The 22,919-nt window shown below is 43.4% G+C and overlaps 1 protein-coding gene across 1 annotated transcript in view; it reads right to left on the bottom strand.

Moving 5' to 3' along the window:
- Nucleotides 1–5,282, bottom strand: part of SLC26A9 (solute carrier family 26 member 9) — a 57,663-nt gene extending 52,381 nt beyond the window's left edge. The window contains exon 1 of the mRNA XM_081916322.1: nt 5,166–5,282. The gene's annotated coding sequence lies outside the window, so the exon portion shown is untranslated. The remainder of the gene's footprint in view (nt 1–5,165) is intronic.
- Nucleotides 5,283–22,919: the final 17,637 nt, after the last annotated feature.

Genomic DNA, 22,919 nt, shown 5'->3' with positions numbered 1-22,919 from the left:
CAATTTTCTGGACTATGTCCAGATAACTGTAATTTTAAAAAACAGGAGACTGTTCCAACAATTGAAGTGGTTTTTTTAAAAAATGGGTAAAATAGATTATGTCTAATGAAGATCCCAAACCAGGAACAAAAGGGAAAAGGAAAGAAAGCACCAATACTGGGTTGAAGGGAAGAGTTAAGAGACTTTGTGACAAAACGAATGGCCATTATTGATGCAACAGTATTGTACACTTGCTTGCTGCTGAGGAAGAATATATTCCAAGCACTTTGGACCATTAAATCCTTATTTTTGTTCACCTTTGAAACACCGGCCATATTCACACCATCCCATTAAAGCACATTTATACCACTTTTCCTAAAGAATCCTGGGAACCATCATTTACCTCTCAGAGAATTATGATTTGAAGCATCCATAACAAACTACAATTCCCAGGATTGGGGGGTGGGTGCAGCCATGACATCAAAGTGGTATAAGAATGCTTTAAATTAACACTACAGATGTTACTGCCGTGTTTCCTTTTTCATATGATGCTGGTCCTCTTTTTATTTTCTTTTTAAAATAAGCACTCAGTGCCAAACTATTCTCAGACCCGAATCAATAGTTTACATCACATCATCCCAATCTAGCAAAAGTCCCAATGAAACCAGTGCAAACGTTAGTCATGATGTGAGTTCAAGTTCCATCCTAACTTTGTCATACTTGTGGCACTGAAACCCTGTCAACAACAGTGCATGCATCATAGAGAAAGGGCACAGGAGGCACCCAAGAGAGGTAACAGAAAGAAACCATCCCAGTGCGCCCTGATTGGGTGTCAACAGGGAAGGGGCGTGTACATAGGTGCTGCAATTTACTAGCCAAATAACTGATTACAGGTCTCTAGTTGTTTTCAATGGAACTTAGTCATACAACTGACTTCAGGTAAATCGGGGCTTAGGTGCAGTGGATCTTTCAAAATGTTTGCCACCTCTGCTTCCTTATGGACAAAGCCTTTTCATGGTTTTACCTGGGGTGCCAGTTTAGATTTCAACACAGAGAAACAAAGAGGTTCCGTGGAAAGAAGATATCCAGTAAGGCTGAATTCATTATTTTTGCATGTTGTGGATTACATGCCAGGGAAGCAGTGTATTATAAGGGCTTGTGCTTACTTTTTGAGGCTTCAGAATATAAAAAAATGCCCATTACTTCCTAGGCAAGGGCTGTAGATCAGTGATGGAACACTTGCTTTGTGTTCAGAAGGTCCAGGTTTAATCCCTGGCGTCTCCAGGCTGGGGTGGGAAAGGTCTGGAGGGCAGCTGCCAGTTGGTGGATAACTAGGTGGACCATTGACATGACTCTGTTCAAGGCAGCTTCCTTTTAAAACAGCAACCAAAGCCTTTTTCATTGTTATGCATACTTTGTCTATAAGTTCATTCAACTATAAATAGCTGTCTTAGTCAGGCCTGGCATCAGTTGTTCTGGTGCCAACACCCAGCAGGGCCCACCAACACTGATGCCAACTCTGTGTCAGCCTCAGCACCAGTATTACCAAGCTTCCACTTTAAACTTCCCACAATGCTCCAGAGGGATGCCATGTCAGGTCATTGTGGGTGATTAAAATGGCTGCTGATTTGCCACCTGCCACAGATCAGAGCACTGCCACCACCACCATAGATAAGCTCAGGGTATGGGGGAGGTCAAATCCAGAGGTCAAATCACATATAGTCATAATAAGGTACACGTTTGACAGAAGCAGACAAAAAAGCAAGGGGAATCCCTGATCTCCCTAAATGCTATCTCAGAATTTTGGAGGACGAGTGACAAACGGAATAATGTTTTCAGTCCAAGGGATCCTGAATGTATTTGTAAGTAAATCCAGAGACTTCCTTCCTAGTGAATATTTAGAACTGTGGGCTGAAAAGAAAGAGGCCTGGTTGATAACATTTCCTTGAACTAGTTGAACTAGTTATCACTTGCTTGCCAAATGTTTCCCTGACATTCCGACTGCTATTGCCCTTTGAAAAAAAGCACACGGCCAATGAAACGTCTTAGGGAATTAGAAAGTTTGCAGACTGAGGCATTCCTGTTGCACCTGAGAACACTCTTATGCAGACTGCCTGCTGGGAGCTCTAATGCAAACTCTCCTTCCTGCTCTCCCCCTCCCTCCCTCACTGCTGGAGTACGAAGCATTAGAGAACAACAAACATGTTCAGGTCATCTACTCTGTCCGCCCATGAGACTGTTTCGTCACTTGGATAGGCTTAACCCCAGGGCAGGAGTGGGGAACCTCAGTCCCAGGGGCTGAATGGAACCTTCCAGGTCTCTGTAGCTGTCCCTTGCGACTCCCCTTTGGCCACACTCCCCAGACATCTCCCATCTCCCCAGTACTTTTGCCTGGCTGAAAAGTGTCCTTGAACTGGGATAAAACCTCTTGCTTGTCTGGATACAGAGGCGTGGGGACAAAAGCCTCTGACTTTTGCAGAGATGGAACGTAGCCTGTTATGCACAGGTAGGTTTCTCACCTGATGCTCTGCCCATGTTGGATTCTGGCCACACACACTACTGCCTTGTGGCCCCTAGAAGCTTTACTGTGAGGGAATGTGGCCCTCAGGCTGAAAAGGTTCTTCAATCCTGCCCAGGGGCATCGCTATTGCAGCAGCATCTCCACACATTCCCTGCTTCCTATCAACAGCCAAACATCTTATAATGAAATTGTCTCCATCCAAAACTCAATGACAATGTAGACAATCTGAAACTCCCCATGTTTTGCTCAAGTCGGTTAAGACTATATAATTTCAGCCCCAAACATATATTTCCCACCCCCTTCAAGTTATTTTGTTAGAAAATGTAAAAATATTTATAATTTAAATGCATATAAGTATCTGTATGGCAATCATAAACTGTAACACTTAAAAAAAAATTAAATACAGCAGCCTAATCATCACAGTGCCATATCTGAAGATGCTTTACTTTTCCAGTGTTCGGTAAATTAAAACCAAATTCGAACAAACTTATTGCAAAAACTTGTGTTGTTTATCGCATTTATATCATGAGATAGTTTAGGCATTACAGTGTATTCACATATTTCATTTTCCTATTCAGAAATAGAGAGAATAGACTGCTGCCCCATAGTTAGCATAACCCGTTGATATAATATGTGTTTCATTCTAGCAGAGATGGAAACTGAATGTGACCTATACAGGCCAAATTAGTGAAAATGCAAAATGTGATTGAGTGGTTTGAGGTATAGCTGCTTTTGAATCCTCTGTGTACATACTGATGGTATCACTTCATGCTTTGATCTCAGTTGACCACACCGCAAAACATGGCTGCATTACTGCTTTTATGCCACTACCACCCTCTTGTCCAGGTCATTCATTCAGCTCCTACATCACTTTTAAACAAACATGCTAATCAGGTAGTGCTTGTTGCGCACATCTCACAGCTTGTGCAAACACTATGTTCTTCTGGCATGTGCATATATATGATAGTTTGTGCCAGGAGAAGAAAAGTAGTTGAAGAGGAGTTTCCTTGGGAAAATGGTCCTCCACTCCTATGCCGCAGTCCCAAATTTAATTTGCAACTGCTGTTTGTAAGAGTTTCTAGAAGCAGGGATGTATTCACACATCTCTGCTGCCTATGACATCTTGCTTGAGTTTTAGGACTGCTTTGGATGTAAAGCATTAGCATGTGGGTTGGAATTCCTCCCTTTGGGTTCTGTGTCTCATCTGAAGATAGGGGGAAAGACACATTCTCTCCCTATATTGAGAATACACACCTTGCTCTTTTAGATAAGACCCAGAAATGTGGGGTGGCAAAGCCCAAATCACTTGTAGTTCCTCTCTTGCTACTCCTTTTGAGCTCTTTGCTCTTCTTTAAACCCAGGAAAGTAGCAAGCTGCCGCTGCAATTACAGTAGAGAGAGGCTACAATTACTCTCCAGTTGAGTAGGAAATTGCTTCTATCTACTTCTTAGGAACAGGCTTGCCACTACCTAGAGATAAATGGCAGAAATTGCCTCCTGGAACAGCAGCCGCAAGATGAAACACCATCAGTGCACAAGCCCTTGGTAAATTAGAAGTAGATTACAGCGACCTATAGGTTGATATTACAAGGGATACAACCCAGTGTCCCCAGTCTAGAGAAGCACAAACTCAGCAGAAAGTTGTTGCAGCTGAGAATCCCCCTTCCCAGAAACAGCACTGTAAGTTTATCGGTGCTATTGTGTGTGTGTGTGTGTGTGTGTAGACAAAAAGAGAAACTAGACTTTCTCCACTACTTGCATGCACACACACATTTATTGCAACACTCTTTGTGCAAACGGAAAGGTGGTCCAGTTGTGGATCTAAATTGTTGGATCAGAGCAAATGAACAAATGAGACACCAAGGGTCCCGACCAGCTGATAATCTCTCTTCTGCCCTTGCAGTCTGGCACCTGCTAGCACAACAGCCAAGTTTCTCACAACTCCCATTTTCTCCAAACCTAAGAAAGTGAAGAGCTACAATATCTCTTCTTCTTTTATGTGGGGAAAAGCAGAAGCTCGGGTTCATTTAAAAGCCTGCCCAAAGTCACACTCAAAACCTACATATCTGCTTATCTGCAGCAGGTAAAAGCTTTGACCTTGGAACGTCTAAGTCTCAAACGGTCACCCTCAGATGAAGAAAGGATCCCTCTTCCTCATTAATATGTGTATGGATATACAAATTGTTCCCTCTCTGGGGGTATTCTCCTGACCTCTCCTCCTCTTCAGTGCTCAAGCTGTAAAAGAATTTGGAAGCAAGGACCTGTTATTTGAAATGCTTAGGTATAAAAACCCAGGGCTTTTTGTTGAGCCAAGTTGACTGATCATAGTTTAGGAATACACCCCTCTGCCATCAGGCAAATTTTCAGGGCGCTCACTGGATAGAAAGGACTTTGCTTCTAAAAGACTGAACTTTCACACACATGCATCTTGCTATATTTTTCTTCCTAAATCATTGCTAAGCAATTCCTGGGTAAATTTGCATTGTAAAAAGAAGGAAACGGTTGTGTGTGGTTTTTTAAAATAAATAAATAAATAAGGTCTCATAATATTTAAGTTCACACCCAGTGGTATTTGTAAGCTCAGGAGTGCAAAATCTCCCTCTTCACCCCCCCTCCCTATGCCCACCTTGAACAAAGAGCACAATTGTGTTGGGAATAAGGCTTACCTTCGCTCTGAAGGAAAGGAGAAAGGGACTGATTCTGGGAGGTGAGTGAGCTGCAGAAAGTGACAGGAGGCAGAAAGCTTCTCTCAAGGAAAGAGCTCTGTGCTCAGCAGAGCCCAGTGAGTCATATATATAAGTGACTTCAGTCAAGGGCTGAGCTTGGAGTCTGATTGGCTTGCTGGGAAGCGAATGCTAGCAGGTAGCAAAGCCCATGAGATAGGAAAAGGAGATAAGCAGCTTTTTTGTGCGTATGTTATGTGTATATGCCTCCCCCTCCCCACACTCCCCTCTTTAGAATCAGGTTTGTTTGATCCCTTTGACATAGCTGGCCACTCCTAGACAATACATCACATTCAGTGTCCAGCAGGGACCCCTCCACTCCCAATGTTTGGACTTTTGGAGGGTTGCTTTTGTTGACCTGTTCTATGGTTTCATGATGGACCGGACAGTGTCTCCAGCCTGCCTTTGTCTCTTCTTGATGGCTTCTCCACATCAGCAAAGGACAATGAGACTCATTGTACCAGCTCTTGAACTCCCACAAGTTGGGCTTTGAAGATGGGATGTTCAGGAGAGAGCACTTCCTTTCTTACTTCCAGGTTTAAAAAAGGATGAGATGAAAGAGATGGAAAGAAAACAAAGAGAAGACCTCCTCAAAAGTGGCAATTAATGCTACATCCTCTGCATTGAACTATGAAAAAGAGATGAAGGTAATCAATTTTTACTGTGATGCACATACACAGACCACTCGAGGCCATCTCTTCTAATGAGCTCGCTTGAGCATCAAAAAAAAGGCAACTTATATCTTTTAAATATGCAGTTTCATCTTTGTCTGTTTTGGTCCTTGTGTATGGCCGAAGTGAGAGGTGTTAAGGAATAAGAACTGTCATTTTAAAAAATCTTGCAAGGTGTCTACTCAAGCTTCTGCTCCTTATGGAGAAAACTCTCTGCCTTGTATAGTGATCACTTTACAGCACCATAATGTTGATGGGCCAAATATGTGTCCAGTGACAAGTCATGCTTTTATAATGCTTATTTTAAAAGATTGCAATAGATGGTGATAGGCAAGCCACCCAGGACCCTTCAGGCTGGTGTTTTATTGCGAGGGAATCTGCAACAAGTTTTTGCCATAATAACAGTGAATTTGTGGTGGATTTATTCTGCTTTAGTTTGTGCCACACTGTTTGCCCAATGCTACCACATTATTGCAGTGTGGAGAGGTTGTGGCGCAACAAAAACGGAACAAAAACAAACGAGAACATTTGTGGTATAGAAATTTACAGGATTAGCAGGATGTTACAGGATATGCACTGATTGGAAATAAAACAGTGTGGCAGCCCCAAAATCCTTGCAGGTGCAAACAGTACTAAAAGCAGGATTGTGGATGACTCCTCTGATATTATCGTGAGCCAAAAAAAATAATCATTATAAATGTACATAAAAAAACATTGGGAGGAACCCTCCATTTTTGTTTTTGTTTTCCTCTAGTTTGAGACCAGCCCACCATAGTTCTTTTCAGGCCATTTGGAAGGGTAATGCTTTTAAATTTTGACTTTTGGAGATGGCCCTTAGGCACACACAAAAAGCATAAGCCATCAATCCCCCTTGGTGTAACACATTCTAATCATCATTCAGAAATTCACGGCATTCCTATAGCCATTTGGAAGGAACCAGGGCATTCCAATAGCCGTTCCCATTCGTTTTAGTCACCCTAAAGACATGTTTTTCTTCATGCAAATGTCAGGGTTTTCATTGGAAGGTGGCCTGTGCCTTTCGCACCCAACCCTGAATCTGCCAACACTTGTGACTGTGGGGGAACTGAGCACAAGGACTCAGTTGGGGCCAGACAGGGGGGAGAGAAGATGCCTTTTTCTTTTAAATTCAGCAAAGGCAAGCAGGCAGCTGAACTGAACTGCCAAGGCTGGCTCAGGTTCGCTGTCGCTTGCTGCAAATTGAAATGTAAAAAAAAAAACCAATAGGAAGAGAAACAATGCCCCTTCCATTTCCTTTCCAAGGGACATTGCACAGAAAAAAGAAATGGCTGCCACAATGTTATTTCTCTTCCTCGGAGCTTCTGAAGTTTAATTTAATGCATGCGACACAGCAGCAAGTCAGCTTTTGAATTAAACAAGTAAAAGATTAGGAGAGTGGGTAGAAGCAAGTACTCTAATTAATTTCTGCACAGGAGACTCAAGAGAGCATGCTCTCAGGGTCAAAACAAGAGGAGCCCTGCTTACCTTCAACATGCATGTAAATATATGAAGGTGGGTGCTCATTTTTGCAACAGCCTCTATCCAAATTCTCACATTATCCTATGCTGCTTTCTTCATGCCATTTGCTCTCAATCATCATGATCTTACTGAAGGGTTTTCTATCTGCTCTCCTCATAGACAGATCATTCAGCACAACCTCTTCCCATAGACACATTTAAAGGCTATAGAATATTAATCAGCCCAAGGCCTGGTTGAAGAGGAACATTTTTGCCTGGCACCTAAAAATATATAATGAAGGCACCAGGCGAACCTCCCCAGAGAGAGCACTCCACAAATGGGGCGCCACTGCAGAAAAAGCCCGTTCTCGTGTTGCCACCTTCCAGACCTCTCATGGAGTAGGCCTGCAAAGAAGGGCCTCAGAGGATGATCTCAGGGTCCGGGACAATTCATATGGAGAGAAATGGTCCTTGGGGTATTGCAGTCCTGAGCCGCCGAATTCTGCACCAGCTGAAGCTTCCAAACTGTCTTCAGAGGCACAAATAGTCTTTTGAAGTTCCACTTCGAGTGGAGGTGGGGAAACTTTCTGGATGTTGTTGGATTCCCCCCAGCCTGCATAGACAACAGTTAAGAAGGTTGGAAGTTATAGTCCAACAACAGCTGGACTATATTTCCCATCCATGAGCCAGGCTTATGTTTCTGACAGAATCAGCTGCCTAAGGACAGGTGAGAAATGCAACTCAATTCACATTTAAGGAAAACTTACCCAGTTTCTGTAACAATGTGTGAACAAAAGCATAGCCATCCTTCAGAATTCCCACTTACCTGGATTTTGCAATGGAGCTCTCCAGCCAAGTAAGGCGCACAAATTGTATATATTTAAGTGTACATTTAAGTGTGTGATGCTTTTGAATTATGGTGCTGGAGGAGACGCTTGAGAGTCCCGTGGACTGTAAGAAGATCAAACTTATCTATTCTTAAGGAAATCAGCCCTGAGTGCTCACTGGAAGGACAGATCTTGAAGCTGAGGCTCCAATACTTTGGCCACATCATGAGAAGAGAAGACTCCCTGGAAAAGACCCTGATGTTGGGAAAGATGAAGGGCACAAGGAGAAGGGGATGACAGAGGACGAGATGGTTGGATACTGTTCTCAAAGCTACCAGCATGAGTTTGACCAAACTGCGGGAGGCAGTGGAAGACAGGAGTGCCTGGCATGCTCTGGACCATGGGGTCACGAAGAGTCGGACACGACTAAATGACTAAACAACAACAACAAGTGTGCATATAAAGGCATATATAAGTGAAAATAATATTAAAATGCATTATATTTAGGGAAATAGCATTGTAAAAAGGTGTACATTATGTGAAACTGTGTATAAAAATGTGTATAGTAGCAGAAATTTCCACAAAAATGCTGTAGAATTTTCCTGAGAACTTTTTTTTTAAAAAAGAAAATCACAAGCTGATATGGAAATATATATCTTTTTTACCTCTGTTGCTACGACCAAGGTAGCATTAGCTATAGGTACCAGGAGGAGCCTGGCAGTATGCAGAAGAATATTCTTCATGATTTTGATACTCAGTCATTGTGAAGCAGCAGAGGAGGTGGAAGTCAGGTGAGGAATAAAGGAGGCAGTGAGAGTAGAAATATTGGGGTGGAGGTTACAATCTAAAAATAGAAGGTTGAGGAAGGAAGAAGCAGCCGTTGACAAGTTCCCAGGAATTCACTTTCTGGCCTTGGGAAAACAATTTTGATATATTGTTTATTCCAACCGAGGTGGTCAGAAAGTGTCAGTAATTTTTCATCATTAAGAATCATTAATACAAGGAAGTTATCACAGTAGCCGAAGGGAAAAGATAGCCACATAACACACAATACTTGTTTGGCTTTTCAGTTTAAAGCAGAAGTGTAACCGATTGTTTCTAGGAGATAAGAGGAAATAGTGTTCAATTGTTCTCCTGTAAATATAATTAATTATCTCTATCACTTGATGTTAAAAGGGTAGCTTGATATGAAACTCCAGAGTCCTCAGAAACAGGAAACTTGCAGGGGGTTCTGTACCTGTAACAAGACACAGTGGCGTAGCATGGGTTGTCAGCACCCGGGGCAAGGCAAGTAATTTGCGCCCCCCAACCCGTGGATTTGCGCTCCCTAACCCGTGGATTTGCGCCCCCTTACCCTAACCCCCAGATGTTGCGCCCGGTGCGGCCGGCCCCCCCCTGCACCCCCCACGCTACGCCACTGACAAGACACCATCAGGCCTAACACCCTACATTCTAGCAGAGATGATGGCTTTTGATAGTCTTCCCAGCATCACCGAGTGCAATGGCTGAGATCGAGGAGTATATCCTCAAGTCCATTATTATCAGTTTGCCCAGCAAATGTACCAAAAGCTCCAGACTCTCACCCCCCCCCCTTCGTAAGCTATAGGGACCCACCTGCTGGGAAGCTAGCATAGCTGCTGTTCCTCACACAGTCAACAACCTCTGAAGCATGTGTCCCAGTACATTTTTGAGCACAATTCAAAGTGTTGGTGCTGACCTTTAAAGCCCTAAACAGCCTCGGCCCAGTACACCCGAAGGAGCGTCTCCACCCCCATCATTCAGCCCGGACACTGAGGTCCAGCACGGAGGGCCTTCTGGCGGTACCCTCACTGCGAGAAGCCAAGTTACAGGGAACCAGGCAGAGGGCCTTCTCGGTAGTGGCGCCCGCCCTGTGGAACGCCCTCCCATCAGATGTCAAGGAAATAAACAACTATCTGACTTTTAGAAGACATCTGAAGGCAGCCCTGCTTACAGAAGTTTTTAGTGTTCAATGTTTTAGCATGTTTTTAATATTCTGTTGGGAGCTGCCCAGCTGGGGAAACCCACTCAGATGGGCAGGGTAGAAACAATAAATTATTATTATTATTAACACGCTTACATTATAGCACCATCATGACTACACAGAATAAAGTGGGGTTTGTTTCTGCTGCCCTGAGGTGAAACAAATTTACTTGACGTTTTTCATAGAAAAGAATAACACATTTTAAAAGTATAAACAAAAATAAAACGAGCATTTATAACCATGTAGTTCAGATTCTAATTAGCCGTCCCCTCAGGGTCCTTCTATAGTCTAGTTAGAGGTATTTTAGCCACATTGCGATATACTGTGGCTTAACAATCATGATGGGATTGAGACTAAACTCCCCCTGCGACTTACCCACTCTAGCTTCCCACCTCCTCCTCTTGTGCGGCTGTGAGGAGGAGAAGGGAAGCATTTTTGTAAATGTTTCACAAACCACAACAATATAACAATATAAAAAGTCATTAGGATCCTTCTCACAGGGCAGTTGGTGGCAGAATGGCTTTGCCCGGTTGGGGCACAGGAGAAAGGGAAAAGAGGGGGGTAGCCCAGTCCAAAGGTATGTTTGGAGGTGATGTCCACCTGATTTCTTTTCTCTCTTCTGGTATCTCCCGTATTACAGCACACTTTTGCTCTTTCTGTTTAATATGGCATTTGCAAACAATTGTCTTGTTGGGGCAATAGATGCATTTACCTAGAATTCATTTCAAGCGTTTGTCTTAGCATAAGGAAATTGTACTTTCTCAGCACTCAGACTGCAATCAATAAATCAATCAATCTTTATTACAGTGGTACCTCGGGTTACATATGCTTCAGGTTACAGACTCCGCTAACCCAGAAATAGTACCTCGGGTTAAGAACTTTGCTTCAGGATGAGAACAGAAATTGTGCTCCAGCGGCGCGGCAGCAGTAGGAGACCCCATTAGCTAAAGTGGTGCTTCAAGTTAAGAACAGTTTCAGGTTAAGAATGGACCTCCAGAACGAATTAAGTACTGTACTTAACCCGAGGTATCACTGCACACTCAAAGACCAGACAGCATTTGAACTGCAAACCGATTCTCACTGTAAAAATGTGCTGGGATTACATGGACACTCCCTGTGCTATTTAGAAGTCTCCCTACTGCAGAAGTTCCTCTTCAGCACGTAAGAGGTTCGTAAAACTGAGGACACACCATACATTTAAGGCACACTTAAAAAACACCCACCCCACAAGAATCTTGGGAAGTGTAGCTTGTTAAAGGTGTTGGGAGTTGCATCCCTGTGAGGGGTAAACCCCAGTTCCCAGGATTATTGAGGTGAAAGCAAGGTGCTTTGAATATATTGTGTGTACACAGGAGACAAGTCCAAGAAGTGTGGCCTGGCTCTTCCCCCTCACAGCACTGTAATTGTGTGTATGTGTGTATGAAATGCCTAAATACAGCTCTTTTCTATTTAAAATGCAGTGAACAGACTAGCCTTTCTCCCCTCTGCAACATGGCAAGCCCCTTTCAACATCGTATATTATGTCATAAAACTAAGCTTCACCCCTTAACCCTCCTACCTTGTTTTTGTTAGCAGCCCAAGACACTACAAAAAAATGAAGCTTGTTTTGACCTGTCAAGAAATCATGGGAAAAGCTTCGCATATTAAATTGCTGTGTTGTCAAGCTGCTATGCTAATAGACAAGGCTGGGCTAAGTCTTTTTTTTCCGCCTGAGGCAAAAGACAAGATGGCACCCCTCCTCCCCGCCTTGACACTGCGCCCCACCTCCCAGCTTCTGCCTCTTTCTGCCTAATGGCAGGGCCAGCCTTGAGCCAGTTTTGAAAAATGGCAACCCTACATTTAGCTCCTTTCTTCTGGCTCCCACTCCCAGGAGAAGGGCAGAGCTGTGTTTATTTCCCTCAGGACAGGAATTCATCCCTCCGCGAAGAAAAGAATGAAGTGGTGATTTTAAAGTAATGTACAGAGATAGTTATTTCTAGGTCTGGGAACCAAAAAAAAATGAGAAAGAGGAAATGGGGTTAGCCTGATCTGGACCCACAGTGTTCCCTACATGGGCGTACAATATAACTTTTTTATCTCTTGCCATGATAACACCATGATAACAGAAGGCTTATTTCCAGGCACTTAATATTACCAGATTGATTGCTCTTGACTGGACAATAATTTAGGACGAATTGATTGCCCTGAGCCCATTGAACTGAACCTTGGAGAGCTCCAGATGGCAGCTTGTGTGATCTGAAGTGGTCTTTGGGATCAAGGGCCAAAATGTGCTCTTGGACCAACAGCTGTGCTCTCCTGGCAGTGGTGGTGGTGCATTTGCTGAGATGGGGATGGAGTAGGGCAGAGAGTGGTGAGATTGTGGGAGCTCTGGGTTGGCCATAGTGGCCTCCCACAGGTACACACTACTGTCTCACACCACCCTGCCCTGGCAAGTGTAGCACTGGTGGCAGGATGGCGCCACTGTCCCCTGCCCAGACACCACAGCAGCCAGAGACTTGCAGCCCAGTCCTGAGCATGGGCTATTCAGACCATTGGGGGTTGCTTCCTAGTTCTTAGGGTTGCATGCTGAACACTTGAGGAAAGGGATATATAAATATTTATCAGTTTACTTTCACAATGAGAGCAACCAGTTTCAGTTCAGGTTCACTGGCTTTGATCCAATGAAAGAAAAAGCAGAGATTTAAAAATTGTTGCTGTTCCTGACGTATTTAAATCAATGCCAAGAAAAGCTTCACCTGTTAAGTTTCTACCTTCTGCATTGCTTTTATAGGCACAGGAGCAGTAAGTTTTGTGGTTTGTGTGTGTGTTGTTGTTGCAGTTCTAGTGGTTTGTCAAACAAGGTTTAAGGTTGCCAACTCTTTAACTGCTTCCTGTAGCTGTGCCTTAACAGCAGCTTGAATATGGCCTATTTCATGGCATGGAGAGACATGCAGTCGCCTACTAAGTGCTGCCTGTTGAAGCACTTGTAAAGGATACAGATACAGGCTAGGTGAAAAGTTGGCCGCCCTACTTCTTTCCTTGGAAATGTTTGTTGCTACTTTGTGTTTTTGTTTTTGTTTGTCTGTTTCCCAAAATGGATTAGTGGAGTTAATACCTAAGAGTTCGTCAAGTGAGTGTCAAATGAGTATTTGCGGGATTAAGATGCTCCTCAAGAGAGAAACTACTGCATTTTTTTCCTATGCAAACTCAGCATTGACAAAGTTTCAGCCACCAAGTGGCCTCATGTTATATTTTTAGCCCAGATAAATCCCCTTGTGTTCACTCAAATGCCATATGCTTTCTGAGCTGGCGCAAGAAGGGGGAGCTTTATCCATGCAGGAATGAGGAACCGAAATTAGAGAGAGAAGGAGGGAGTGGGGAGGAAAAGAGAAGGGTTTGGGAGGAGAACTGGAAAAAAACAAGCCAGGAAGTTTAAAGAACCAAAGGAAGAAATACAGATTTGGAAGTTTCGCTTGTGTTTCTACTTGCATTACGACAGGGGTGGGAAACTTAATCTAGCCCATAGGCCTAATCAGGCCCCGAACAAGGTACCGTTTTGGTTTTCCTGGGCTGTGTTCCCCAACCCATTGCCACCTGCCCACACATCTGAGGTCATATGTGACATCAAATGTGGACAAAAGAGCAATTTAGAGTTTAAAGTGAGCCCTTAATTGCTCAATCGCAAGTGGAGCTCATTGGGAACTCCCTGGTACAGTCAGTGGGGCTCACTGTCGCTTGTCAATGAGTTCCATTTACAGTTTGCTGTAACTGCAGAGGGAGATCAAAATCTGGTTCCCTACCCCTTCTTTATAACATTAGGAAAGTTTTATGAAGGCTATAGCTGAGCTGCCATGTCTTAGCACAAAGGTCAAATGTATATGTTACAAATAAATCTCAGGTGAATCAGGAGAATAGCTACAGGTGTGTCATTAGGGAGGCTGGATTCTAAAGAGAGAATGGCTTTTGCCCTTTTGATTGTTGTGTAGAAGAGCATGTGGTGTAGCTTGCCATACACCTTAGGAGAGCGTCTGAACAAATACCCTCAGAAATTACTGCAATGCGTTATACATAGGGCAGCATCTGAAGAACGTTTGGACACCGGTGCAGAATTTGGTGCAAGGTAAGGTAAAAAAGGACGGGACGCGGGTGGCGCTGTGGGTTAAACCTCAGTGCCTAGGACTTGCAGATCAGAAGGTCGGCAGTTCGAATCCCTGCAATGGGGTGAGCTCCTGCTCACCTAGCAGTTCGAAAGCACATCAAAGTGCAAGTAGATAAATAGGTACCACTCCAGCGGGAAAGTAAACGGCATTTCCGTGCGCTGCTCTGGTTTGCCAGAAGCGGCTTAGTCATGCTGGCCACATGACCTGGAAGCTGTACGCCGGCTCCCTCGGCCAATAAAGCGAGATGAGCGCCGCAACCCCAGAGTCGGCAACGACTGGACCTAATGGTCAGGGGCCCCTTTACCTTTAAGGTAAAAAGGTAAAGGACCCCTGGACAGTTAACTCCAGTCAAAGGTGACTATGGGGTGTAGCGCTCATCTTGCTTTCATGCTGAGGGAGCTGGCGTTTGTCTGCAGACAGCTTTCTGGGTCATGTGGCCAGCATGACTAAACTGCTTCTGGCACAACAGAACACTGTGACAGAAACCAGAGCACACGGAAACACCGTTTACCTTCCCGCCACAACGGTACCTATCTATCTACTTGCACTGGCATGCTTTCGAACTGCTAGGTTGGCAGGAGCTTGGACAGAGCAACAAGAGCTCACCCCGCCACGGGGTGATTCGAACCACCGACCTTCTGAGCGGCAAGCCCAAAAGGTTCAGTGGTTAAACCACAGTGCCACCCTTTATGTTGTACAAGGACAAGGAGGCCAAGAATGGATCTCACCTTTAGAATTTAGTGCATTGGTTAATTGACAGATCACTTTACAGTGGTACCTTGGGTTATACGCTTCAGGTTACAGACGCTTCAGGTTACAGACTCCGCTAACCCAGAAATAGTACCTCGGGTTAAGAACTTTGCTTCAGGATGAGAACAGAAATCGTGCGGCAGCAGCGTGGTGGCAGCGGGAGGCCCCATTAGCTAAAGTGGTACCTCAGGTTAAGAACAGTTTCAGGTTAAGAATGGACCTCCAGAACGAATTAAGTTCTTAACCCGAGGTACCACTGTAATCCTATTGAATCTACTCCTAATCGATTGCTCATAATAACCATGTTAACTTAGCAGTAGTTTTTCCCAGAACATAGGTGAATGACAGTTTAATTTGTATTGAGACCACAATGGGAAGCAAAGGGCTTTCCTTCCCTCCTCAGAGACTCACACATCATGGTCCTGACCTGGGTTAAAATGAAGGGTACCTTCAGTTTTAATCTAGGGCAGTGGTGTCCAAACTTTTTTCAAAGCGGGCCAGATTTGATGAAGTGAACATGCATGAGGGCCGACCAAAGTTGTTGACCTTTTTTTAAGATTGAAGTTATTGAGCTTTTTTTACAAGTCAGAAATGCAGAGTTTATGGAAGCAATCTGCCTTATGCTATTTTGGTTCTTGAATATTTCAGGAAATGCATAATTATATGGCTCTAAGAGATGCTTTATGATGTCATTTTTACACACCATGATTAGCCAGCTTCTGTGCAGGCTACAGATAAAAATGTGCTCATGATAAGATAAGGCAGGTTTCAGGCAAAGGGATTTTATACTGCAGAAGTCAGGAAGCATATATGAAGCTGGTACGAATGGTTTCTCACACAAATCCCTTTCTCACACATTACTATTTGTATACATCAACACGAAGTCTTCCCTGTATGTTGCACAAGGGCAAGGAGGCCAATAATGAATCTCACATTACAAGGAGATCTGAGAAGCATGGTGGCCCTTAATTCCTTTGTAGTCAGCTCACCTCCCCCAACACAATGCTCCAATGTGATGGCAAACTAGAGATAGAGGGATTTTTATTTTCTCCCCCAGGAATGCTCATGAAGAGCGACTTGCACAATTTAAACTACTGTGTTATATAGTCAGATGTTCTAAAGTGACCATTTGAAAAGGCAGATTTTATTAATCTTCACTCTGCTTTTTTTTTTTTAGTAATTCCTTTAGTGCGTGTTTGCACAAGAGTACATATTCCCTTGATTTCAAATACTTATGGAAAAAGACAATTTACACCAAAAATGTGGGCCCAGTTGTGAAAAATGGCAGTTCTGATTTTCTTGTGAATGCTTTGTCCAAAGGGCATTGCATCCCCTCAACATGATGTGGTTTCTTACAGTCGTCTCAGACTACAAGCCGGCATCCCTGACTTTTGGCTATGCTGGCTGGGGTTGATGAGAATCATAGTCAAGGGCAAGGAAAGCAGGTTATTAGGTTTATTTACCTTTAAACTGGATTTGGACTTGGCAAATAGAGGACTGTCCTCTGTAAAGTAGGGCACATGGCTACCCTATATTTAGTGCAAGGTGAATTAAGTTTGTCACAGCCTTCAGGGCTAGGTGAGGAAAGGCAAGATTTGGTGAGCCCTTGTAGGCACCTTTAAGGTGGAGGGGAATTCCTGCATATTGCCATTCAGGACCATGGGATGATTCAGAAAGGCACCTAAGCAAGTGCTGCTACCTGGAAAGGAGCTGGGCTAGCAAAGCAAGTTTGAATTGCCATGTGGTTCTCAAGTTTAGAATCAAATCCCCACCCATCTTTGTGTTGTGGCTCTTGCTGTATTTCAGATAATATATTCTGTCCTATGTTATCCAACAGTCTTGTGTCTCATCTCATAATTCCGGGGTATATCCACATAAGCAATGAACACAGGGACTAGCAACAGACTCTGTCCTGTCACAGTCTTGTGTATTGAACAAGCAAGCCCCTGACATGCCAAGACGCGTGAAAATACAATGTAGGAAATGTACTACAATCTACTCATCTATCCCCTCCAGTATCCCATATAGCAGGCTTCCTCAAACTTGGCCCTCCAGATGTTTTTGGCCTACAACTCCCATGATCCCTAGCTAGGAGGACCAGTGGTCAGGGATGATGGGAATTATAGTTTCAAAACATCTGAAGGGCCAAGTGTGAGGAAGCCTGCCATATAGGCTAAATACTAGAGTTATGCACTGGCCACAAGACATGTCTTGTATCTGTATCTGCGAAGTATCCCAATCTGTTTTGGAGTTACTTTGCCTCTTTCCAATTCTACTTGCTATTTGAGACCGAACAAAATTTGCTAACAATTAAGCATGACATGAGAGTCACCTAACTTCAGCCAAAGCCCTGCGCAAGGAATTCCCCATTCACAATGCTGGACAATCTAAAAACAGATGAAATTTGCAGGGTCACTGGCAGGAATTGGTCTTCTGTTCCTCTCCCACAGTTTTTTGGGGGGATACAGCATCTTCGCCCTGGCAGAGGCAGATTTTTCTCCCTCTCTGCATAGGGGAAGAGGTAGGGTGGGGAAAGCTTAGATCATTTAAAAAACAACAAGCATAGTTTTAAATATTTACTTCAGCATCCCTCCCCCAAATCGCTGTGATTGGAGGATCTTGGGAACATAATTCACTGTGATTAAAATCTAGACCTGTCATTCAAAATGAAAGATCCCCACCCCCAGTCTCTCTACCTCCTCCCCTCTCAAGCTCAAGGTATTTTCCTAATCAACTTGATTTAGCTTTTTTAAAAAATAAAATGAGATTGAGATGAGATGATTACTATATATATTATATAGATCACATTAAGAGTGTAGCAGAGTGATTTGGGACTTTAGGAAGTCCTTAAAAAGAACTTTTTAAGAGCTCAGTTTGACTCCAGCATGTTATAGCCCCACCTGAATCACCAACATTTGTCTAATAATTTGGAAAGTGCCCTGAGCCAATGCACACCCCTGCTAAATGCTACTCTCATGCAATTAAAAAGCAATAACCCTACTTGCCCTTGACCCATGGAGGCTAAAACAAGATTTCATTGGCAGGGGAGGTATTTATGTAAAAGTCAAAGGTGCACTTCAGGCTAGCAGGTACTGCTGACTTCAGCAAATCCCAAGCTTGGCCAGAGGAGCAGCCACATCCCTGTAATCCTTTTTACATGCTGATTTAAAACAAAAATGAAAACAATGTGTAAATTAGTGGTGTTAGTGCAATCTCATTCTTTACACATTCCAGGGCTAGAAATGAATCACAATCTGCCTTAAAGTCCAGTGTAGAACATTGATATGCCTTGTAGCCCCTCCCCCAAGTGTTTTTTTGCAATATACAATATTCAGGCTTCAATAAATACATTTTACTCACCATGCTGTTTTATTATTGTGTATAGCCGGTGTTTTGTTTTCAAGAAAAATAGGTGCTGGAACTTACCATGATGTTGCTACAATAAGTCGCCAGACAACTTGAGACAGCCCTGAATTTACCCACGGAGGTGCTAAAAACCTTGGCAAGCTGTCTCCTAGTTGGTTTGGGGGTCGCCCCTGTTCTCATGCAGGTCAAATAAATGTACCCCCACCACCCTCATTCTCTTAAATTCAGGCAGATGGCATGGGCAGCTCAGAAAGGCTCTTGCGCAAATGCACATATGTGCAATGGTAGAGGTCTGGCTGGAAAGTTTAAGCCCGCTGCTGCTACATGAGACATGGATTGAAGAATGGGAAATACAAATTGGCCCTGTCCCATAACTTGACCAATAGCAGCTAGGAACCGCCAGGAGCTAGGTGAAGTCATAGATCTAATAAAAAGTATAGACTTGCACAGGATATTTTGAGTTGAAATGTTTGTTTTTTTGGCTTCTCAGAAGTACATAAAGGCAAGAAGCAGGTGCAGGGAGTTTTGGCCTGCAGTGGTGCCCACCTGAGAGGTGCCCAAACTGTGCTCTGGCTGAAAAAAGCACAGTGTATGTCCTTTAAAAAACAGCAACAACCAGAATGGCCTAGGAATCATCCAGATAATCAGATCAGAGGTAAATTTAAGGGTATGTGACCATTTCAGTTGCACTGGGTGCCAAGCCACAGTGGTGCCACAGGTAACCCCACAACTATGATTTAGAATGAAGTGCAAGAGGAAGGGAGATGCTGCTGATATTTGAGACTCCAAGGTCCGTCACTGATCAGATCATAAATAGTTTGAATGAACAAGAGTGGTTCTTACACATAGTTACCATATTATGGGTCCACCTATCAGAGATAGATGAGGTACATGACTTCAGGAAACCAGGAACTTGGAATAATAAGCAATCTACTGTAATTGATTAATGGATAGAAAATGTTGACCTAGGGAAGTCCTTTCACAGACTTCAAACAGAAAGGACAGAAACGTGAATACCACACGCTCTTGTAATTTAATGCCAATGAGATAAAACCAATTTATTTCCCATTAATCTTTAGGTGCTGTGTCCATTCTCCTTAGGCATAGTGACAGGGGAGTGATCATCCCAGCTGGGTGCTTGACTAGAAAAGCCATTGTGGGTCCAACAGATATGGGTCTTAAGTGGAAGCATAAATATTTATTGCAAACAGGAGAATATTTCAATAGGGCACAGTTATGCATGGTATACTTCTATTTGGTTTTAGAAATGAGATACATGTCCCTAGGATACCAATCCTCTTATGAATTATGCTTTGTGATGGTAGTTGCACTGGGAGAACACAGAAAATAAACAAGGGAGGGATCCTGATAATAAAGTCAGCTGAATGTAAGCATCTACATTCAATGGACAGAATGGGATGTCCTCACCAGAGCTCCTTATCCACAAGGCACTGAACTAAATAATATTTTCCCCAACTCCTCGAAAGATTCCATCAACAGTGTCTCCGAAAAAAATTTCACATCACTTGGGAAGATAGGTGAACTAATGTCAGGGTACGAGAAGAAGCAAAGATCACCAGTGTCAAAGCAATGATTCTTCAACATCAATTTTGTTGGACTGGTCATGTTGTTCGGATTCCTGATTATTGTCTTCCAAAGCAACTACTCTATTCCCAAGTTAAGAATGGAAAGTGAAATACCAGTGGACAACAAAAGATGCTCTCAAGGCAAATCTTTAAAAATGTAGTATAATCACTGATAACTGGGAAACATTGGCCTGCAAGCGCTTCAGTTGGAGAACAGCCTTTACCAAAGGTGTCGTGGACTTTGAAGAAGCACAAACTCAGGGCAAAAGGAGAAACGTGCTAAGAGGAAGGCACTTTTGGCAAACCCTCACCGGGATCAACTCCTGCCCGGAAACCTACGTCCCCACTGTGGAAGGACTTGCGGATCCAGAATTGGCCTCCACAGTCACTCACAGACTCACTGTTAAGACCGTTTTCATGGAAGACAATATTACACAACTACGAGCGATCGCCAAAGATTTTCTTGTGTCCATTGGTGTTTTCTGTATGGCTAGCTATCCCGATACTCTATGGAAGGGGAGCAAAATGTGTATTTGATCTCCAGCTAGCTAGTTGGAGAGCAGACTTCCATTTATTGCATGCAATTTGGGATCGTAAGAACTTGAATCCTTTAATCATGACTGTAGAGTCTTAGCATTGGACTTTTATGGAGCCAAGGGGGAGGAGCTGTCTCCCTCCTCTAAAGCTGCATTTCGGTAATATTGATTTATTTATAAGATGTCTTACCACCAAAAGGTCCACAGGGTAATACAGTTTGAAGAACTTTAAGCATTAGAGTGGGATTATTCTAGGCCTTCATACTACCCTAAAAGTTCCATTTACAAATTGTTTTGACAGGATTTAAGAGGTTTGAAGTTTAGTTTCATGAACATGGTTATGCCCTTCTGTAACATCCATCAAAACAGTTAAAAACCTTGGATATAAAGAGGCAACGCCTACTTTGTGGATAGGATTGCAAAATGCAAAACTTTCCCCAGCATCAGAGAGAACGGAGCACTTCCTGTGAAAGCTTGTGAGCATCAGAGCCCTATGGAAGTCAGGATGGTGAAACATGTAAGGTGTAGGAGTCTGTGTAAAAAAAACTGTAAGTGGATTAACAAATTAGTGAGGCATCTGGCAAACACATCTTAATCCTTTATAAGCCCCTTACACATTAATGGAACCATTCCAGGTGTGTCTGTTCTGTTTGCCTTTTTCATTCTTTTGAGATGACGGTCCCCTTCTTCTTCCCTTCAATTTCGAATGTTTTCTTTCCACATAAAATCCAAACTATCGCAATTCATCACCCCCCTCCTTTCCTTCTTTTCTTTTTTTGTTATGGGAAAAAAATAAAGAAAAACATTCTATTTGTGTTCAAATCCTAAACAAGCAGTAGCAGAGTTTTTGTGGAGTGTTTGTGGAGTCCCAGGCAGAAAGGCAAGTCTGCTGCTGGCCTCTGGGTCTCACATTAGCCAGCCCAAGGATCACTCAAAGGATCAAGCCTTCCACGCACTTGTGGGAAGACATGGGTTCTCCAAGGCAAACTGGCTTTGACAACCAAGCCCACCAGGCATAGGCAATTGACATGCGCTGCATCTTAGGACAGGGCAGCCAAGGACTGCTGTGGAGAAATATTATTGGGTTTCTTCCAAGAAGTCCAGGGAGAGATGTCCTGTGACTGTTAGAGTATGTATAGGGAACACTGAGTGGGATTGTGACTGTCCTTCAAGCAGCTCTTTGATGCATTGATTGCTGCCTACAGGTGACAAGGCTTCTCTATGCTTCACAGTCATTACCCTCTTCACCAAGCTAACTGTGATGGAGATGCTGGTGGGATCAGTTGTGAGGGAGAGTGACAGATATTAAGAACAGCATCACTCCAGTGCTGGCCACTGCACACTCTGCGCCTGTCCACTGCAACCCTGGAGCAAGTGGGAGTGATGCGGCAATGGCGAGAGAAAGAGCCCTCAAAATCGCACATGGCTGGTATTTAACACCTAGACATCTAGCCTGTATAAAACCCAAAAGCTCCCTTATGTGTTGGAGAGGGTGTCCCACTGTTGGGACATACAGACATATGTGGTGGGTGTGTTCAAAAATAGAAAAATTCTCGGCAAGTGTCTTCGCAGAGATATCTTTGATTACAAGGCAGACAATTCCTATGTCCCCAGGACTGGTATTGCTTAATTTGTACAGTCAGGGCTCACCAAGAATTAGAAATAAAGGTCTTGTAACCCATTTATTGACCATAGCCAGAACATGGAAAACATTGCAACTGTTGACCATGGATAAGTGGTATGAAGTGGTCTGGCAGACAGCTTAGTTGGAAAAGTTAACATGGAAACTACAGGTAGCAAGAGGCCAAAAGAAAAATTCATGTCTGGATTCCCCCTTCCCTCTTTCAACCATTTTTAGCCTATGAGTTCACCACCTGTTTCTAGGCTGACAAAAGGCATGTTGCCCCAGGCCTTTTTTTTTGCATTGCAAAAATTATGTTTCTTTTCTATCTCAGCAGTGTTTTTGGTAGCATGATCTGCATTGCAAAAATTATGTTCCTTTTCCATCTCACCAGCATTTTTGGTAGCTAGCATGATCTGGATTGCAAATATTATGCACCTTTTCTATCTCAGCAGTGTTTTTGGTCGCATGTGTAAATTTCATGTGACTGCACTTTATGATTGGTGCCTCATGCTATGCTCGTGTCAGTGTCATACGAGCCAAGTGCCTCCTTTTATTTATTTATTGCTGTTACCAATAGGTAGAATAAAGAAACAATTTTTTTTCACAGGGTATTACTTGTTCTGGCCACTTATTTGGCAGGTGGGAGGGGAGAGAGAAATCAGTTGGGGCAGGGGGTATGTGGCCGGCAGATCCATCATTCTCTGCTCCAGTTTTGTTGTTC

The sequence above is a fragment of the Podarcis melisellensis genome (genome assembly GCF_964234715.1).
Source record: "Podarcis melisellensis genome assembly, chromosome: 6".
NCBI lineage: Eukaryota > Metazoa > Chordata > Lepidosauria > Squamata > Lacertidae > Podarcis > Podarcis melisellensis.
This window is presented reverse-complemented; position numbering and strand designations above follow the sequence as displayed.